This window comes from Sminthopsis crassicaudata, chromosome 2 (assembly GCF_048593235.1).
Source record: "Sminthopsis crassicaudata isolate SCR6 chromosome 2, ASM4859323v1, whole genome shotgun sequence".
Lineage (NCBI taxonomy): Eukaryota > Metazoa > Chordata > Mammalia > Dasyuromorphia > Dasyuridae > Sminthopsis > Sminthopsis crassicaudata.
Window position 1 is genome coordinate 441,414,451 of NC_133618.1, and position 6,204 is coordinate 441,420,654.

Below are 6,204 nucleotides of genomic sequence, written 5' to 3' on the forward strand. Positions count from 1 at the left end.
TTGACCAAAAAGTTTTCATTCTAAACAGGTATTATCCTTGGCTGTCATACTTCTTCCCTTGGCAGTGATAGTTAGTTCTAGATTACTTCCAGCTCCTTTTTTTTATTGTGATCAATATAAGTAAAACTTTCTTAGGAAATGATTAAAACATGTATCGGACTACCTGCTAGATAGGGGAGAGGGGAGAAGAAAATTTGGAACAAAAGGTTTTGCAAGGATCAATATTGAAAAAACTACCCATGCATATGATTTGTAAATAAAAAGCTTTAATTTTTTATTTATTTTTTTTTATTTTATAATTATAAAATTTTTTGACAGTACATATGTATGAGTAATTTTTTATAACATTATCCCTTGTATTCATTTTTCAAAAGCTTTAATTTTTTTTTAAACAGTAAAATTTTAGCTGATGGAAGCCAAACAGAAAAAAAAGTCAGAAGACTAATTGATCAGACTGGGAGCTGTGCCATCTGCAATTGGAAGAAAGGAAGAAGAGCTTTTGCTTACTTTATTGTTTTGCTCTGGGGAATCAGGGCCTTTTACATTTACTTTCTCTTTTAAAACATTTTTTATTCTCTGGAAGAATAAAGGAGGAAATACAATGTCATGCGTATAAATTAGGAGCACACAGGAGCATGGACTTCATGGAGATGGAAGTGTTGTGGGATGATGTCAAGAGTTTAAAGGTCTCATTTTTTTCTTTTGGACAAGGCAGTTTGGGTTAAGTGACTTACCCAGAATCACTCAGTAAGTATGAAATGTCTGAGGCCTGATTCCCGTGCTCTATCCACAGTGCCATCTACCTGCCTCTGAAATCTCATTTTTATAAGGATTTTTGTGGGGGGAACAGTCTAACTCTTATCTGGACCACCTTGGTGTTAGTCCATTAACATGTACAAATCATTTCAAAGTTGTCAATAAAATTTTGAAGTTTATATGTCCACAAAAAGATTATCAGTACCATTTGATGATCTGCTGGTCCTTTGCTCTGAACATCTGGAGTAATGGAATTTGTCTCAGATTTAAATATCATTCCACCCAAAGGCCCTGACAATTCTTTCCACCTCACCCTGCTGCTGGAAACTTGGAGAAGGAAACTTTTCCTCTGCTCTTTCCATCAGGCCAAAGAAGCTGCTAATCCTTAGTAGAACCTCTTTATCCTTATGCCAAGCAATCTCAGGCCCCAGGCTCCGCCTTCAGGGTCTCCTCCCTAGTACCCTTTGACTCAAAGGTATGTCATGTCAGTAACTCCTGGCAGTTTAAAATATTCATATCATATTTTTACATACACATATTTGTATTTTATATATTGCTTTGCCAAGTATTGTACATCTAAACAATTATCTATTTTATACAAGTAAAATCTGATTTAAGCCTCATAACAACCCTATAAGATAGATGTTATCTTATTGAGGCAAGAGGTACATAAGTGACTTGCCCAGAATCACACTAATAAGTTATCTGAGGCTGGACTTGAACTCAAGGGCTTTCTGATGTCAGACCTAGAAATCAATCCTCTATACCATCAGCCACCTCAAAGAGGTAACGCTTTCCAAAAGTGATAATTAATATTTCTATAACATCTTAAGGTTTACAAAACATGTTTCCCACAACAAACCCTGTGACGTACATGTTTTTTTTTAATTTAATTTTTATTTTATTTTATAATTATAACTTTTTTTTGACAGTACATATGCATGGGTAATTTTTTACAACATTATGCCTTGCACTTACTTCTATTCAGATTTTTTCCCTTCCTCCCCCAACCCCCTCCCCCAGATGGCAGGCAGTCTTATACATGTTAAATATATTACAGTATATTCTAGATACAATATATGTGTGTAGAACCGAATTTCTTGTTGACAGGAAGAATTGGATTCAGAAGGTAAAAATAACAGTTTACACTCATTTCCCAGTGTTCCTTTTCTGGATGTAGCTGGTTCTGTCCATCAATAATCAATTGGAATTGGATTAGCTCCTCTCTATGTTGAAGATATCCACTTCCATCAGAATACATCCTCGTACAGTATCATTGTTGAAGTGCATAATGATCTTCTGGTTCTGATCGTTTCACTCAGCATCAGTTGATGTAAGTCTCTCCAAGCCTCTCTGTATTTCTCCTGTTGGTCATTTCTTACAGAACAATAATATTCCATAACATTCATATACCATAATTTACCCAACCATTCTCCAATTGATGGGCATCCATTCAACTTCCAGCTTCTAGCCACTATGAAAAGGGCTGCCACAAACATTTTGGCACATACATGTCCCTTTCCCTTCTTTAGTATTTCCTTGGGATATAAGCCCAGTAGTAGTATGGCTGGGTCAAAGGGTATGCACATTTTGATAACTTTTGGGGCATAATTCCAGATTGCTCTCCAGAATGGTTGGATTCTTTCACAACTCCACCAACAATGCATCAGTGTCCCAGTTTTCCCACAGCCCCTCCAACATTCATCGTTATTTGTTCCTGTCATCTTAGCCAATCTGACAGGTGTGTAATGATATCTCAGAGTTGTCTTAATTTGCATTTCTCTGATCAATAGTGATTTGGAACACTCTTTCATATGAGCGGAAATAGTTTTAATTTCATCATCTGAAAATTGTCTGTTCATATCCTTTGACCATTTATCAATTGGAGAATGGCTTCATCTCTTATAAATTTGAGTCAGTTCTCTGTATATTTTGGAGATGAGGCCTTTATCAGAACCTTTAATTGTAAAAATGTTTTCCCAATTTGTTACTTCCCTTCTAATCTTGTTTGCATTAGTTTTGTTTGTGCAGAAACTTTTTAATTTGGTGTAATCAAAATTTTCTATTTTGTGATCAATAATGGTCTCTAGTTCTCCCTTGGACACAAACTCCTTCCTCCTCCACAAGTCTGAGAGGTAAACCATCCCATGTTCCTCCAATTTATTTATGATTTCGTTCTTTATGCCTAAATCTTGGACCCCTTTTGATCTAATCTTAGAATGTGGTGTTTAGTGTGGGTCCATGCCTAGTTTCTGCCATACTAATTTCCAGTTTTCCCAGCAGTTTTTGTCAAATAATGAATTCTTATCCCAAAATTTGGGATCTTTGGGTTTGTCAAACACTAGATTGCTATTTTTATTCACTATCTTGCCCTGTGAACCTAACCTATGCCACTGATCAACTAGTCTATTTCTTAGCCAATACCAAATGGTTTTGGTGACTGTTGCTTTATAATATAGTTCTAGATCAGGTACAGCTAGACCACCTTCACTTAATTTTTTTTTTCATTACTTCCCTTGAGATTCTCGACCTTTTGTTGTTCCATATGAATTCTGTTGTTATTTTTTCTAGGTTATTTAAATAGTTTCTTGGAAGTCTGATTGGTATAGCACTAAATAAATAGATTAGCTTAGGGAGTATTGTCATCTTAATTATATTCGCTCGGCCTATCCAAGAGCACTGAATGTGTTTCCAATTATTTAAATCTGACTTTATTTTTGTGGCAAGTGTTTTGTAATTTTGCTCATATAATTCCTGACTCTCCTTTGGTAGATATATTCCCAAATATTTTATACTATCGACCGTTATTTTGAATGGAATTTCTCTTTGTATCTCTTGCTGTTGGATTGTGTTGTTAATGTATAAAAATGCTGAGGATTTATGTGGATTTATTTTGTATCCTGCAACTTTACTAAAATTCTGAATTATTTCTATTAGCTTTTTAGCAGAGTCTTTGGGGTTCTCTAAGTATACCATCACATCATCTGTGAAAAGTGATAATTTGATTTCCTCATTTCCTACTCTAATTCCTTGAATCTCTTTCTCGGCTCTTATTGCCGAGGCTAGAGTTTCTAGTACTATATTGAAAAGTAATGGTGATAGTGGGCAACCTTGTTTCACTCCTGATCTTACAGGGAAAGGGTCTAGTTTATCGCCATTACATATGATGTTTACTGAAGGTTTTAAATATATGCTCCTTATTATTTTAAGGAATAGTCCATTTATTCCTATACTCTCAAGCGATTTTAGTAGGAATGGATGTTGGATTTTATCAAATGCTTTTTCTGCATCTATTGAGATGATCATATGGTTTTTATTAATTTGATTATTAATATGGTCAATTATACTAATAGTTTTCCTAATATTAAACCAGCCTTGCATTCCTGGTATAAATCCCACTTGGTCATAGTGTATTATCCTTGGGATGATTTTCTGAAGTCTATTTGCTAATATCTTATTTAAGATTTTAGCATCAATATTCATTAAGGAAATTGGTCTATAGTTTTCTTTCTCAGTTTTCGATCTACCTGGTTTAGGTATCAGTACCATGTCTGTGTCATAGAAGGAATTTGGTAGGACTCCTTCAATCCCTATTTTTTCAAATAGTTTACATAGCATTGGAGTTAGTTGCTCTTTAAATGTTTGGTAGAATTCACATGTAAATCCATCTGGTCCTGGGGACTTTTTCTTAGGAAGTTGGTTGTTAATAGCTTGGTGTGACGTACATGTTGCAAGTTTTATTGTTTTACATTAAAGATACGGAAAATAAGGCTCTTGACCATATTTCCACAGCTAATGGAAGAAAAAGAAGAAAAAATAGCACCACTTAGGAATATTAGAAATTCTAGGGCAGATCTTGCTATAGCTGAATTTGGGCTATACACGGAGCATGGTGATTTAAAATTTTCTTCCTCTATAGAGGTAAAGATAGGTTTTGCTTTTTTAAAAAATTGTTTCCTGTTTGTGTTTCAATGTTTACTTTGCCTCTTAAGCTGGCAAAATGAATTATCTTTAGCTAATAAGTATTTGAGGTAGGATTTGAAATCTGATTTATCTGACTCTTGTATTGTAGCCACTATATTACCTACCTGCCTCATAGAGGTGATCCTTTCAAATGTAATAATAATTAATATTTACATATGAGTAGAAGCAAAAGTAAGAGCTGGTAGCCCTGCCTGTTTGTTTGCCAGCACAGTAGAGCAATCACCTGTTAGACTGGTAAGAAAAAAAATTTTAAGAGGGGAAAAAAAGCAGTTCAGGAAAACCAACCGATAAATTAGAGTGTTTGACAATATGTGTCCTTCATTTCTGCAAGAAAGGAGGGAAGTTTTTTCTTAAGGGCCAGGATGGTTATTCTAATTACATAAGTTTTAGCCTATTAACAAGAACCAATGCCTTCAGTCAAAGATGTGAAGGAAGGTCCAAGTGTGAAATCTCAGCTGGATTTTGATTTTCTAGGGGAAAAAAGGGACTTTCGCCTAATAGAATATAAATTATTCTTTAGGATAGGGGCTATATCATTACTGTCTGAGTCCCTAGAGCCTCATACAGTTCCTGGCATTTAGTAATTGCTCATTAAGTGCTTACTGAATGGATGGATAGAGTGATGGACTGCAGAGGCTGAGAAGCTCTAGATTCTCCTGGTTGCTCTTAGCCTGGGTAAGAGTGTGGGGAGAGTGTATTTGTGTGTGTTTATAGAGTTCCAGTTTATTGTGTAAGTTGATAACTGCTTGACTGGTGGAGCCTTTCCAGCTGGAACCAGAAGCTGCAACAGGGGCTGGGCTTAGGAAAGGGCAGGAAAGATTCTAAGCTAATTCCTAGAAGAGTCCTGGAAGAAGAGCAGCTCTGCAGGTAGCTGAACCAGAAGTGAGAGGAGGAGAGGAAGCCTGACTAGAAAAGCGAGGCTTAACCTGCCCACCCTGGAGAAGAACTGGCCGAACAGAGAAAACCTTTTCAGGATCAGGACTTCTGGAGGTTGGAAGAAGAGGCTCAGAGGGCTTTGTCGGCAATAATGATGGGGGTGAGGATTAACCATCATGGATATCATGGATATATCTGGATTATACTATTATGGTTAATAATGATAATCTATAAGTGATAGGTTTTAGATTACATAGATTTTAGATAAGTAATAACATATTTAGAATATTATACTTAAGGTAGTACACGTAGCACCTATCTATAATATGATACAATGGTATGAATTATATGTAATTATGTAATAAATACACATGTGTATTATATAATTATATAACAATATCATATATAACATAATACTGTAGAGATACTGCTTGATGAATAAAAGCCAATGATAAATACATATGTAATGTAATATAATAAACACTAGAGATACTACTTTATGAATAAAAACCAATAATAAATACATATAATGTAACATAATAAATACTAAAGACACTACTTTATTAACAAAAATTGATATAAATACAT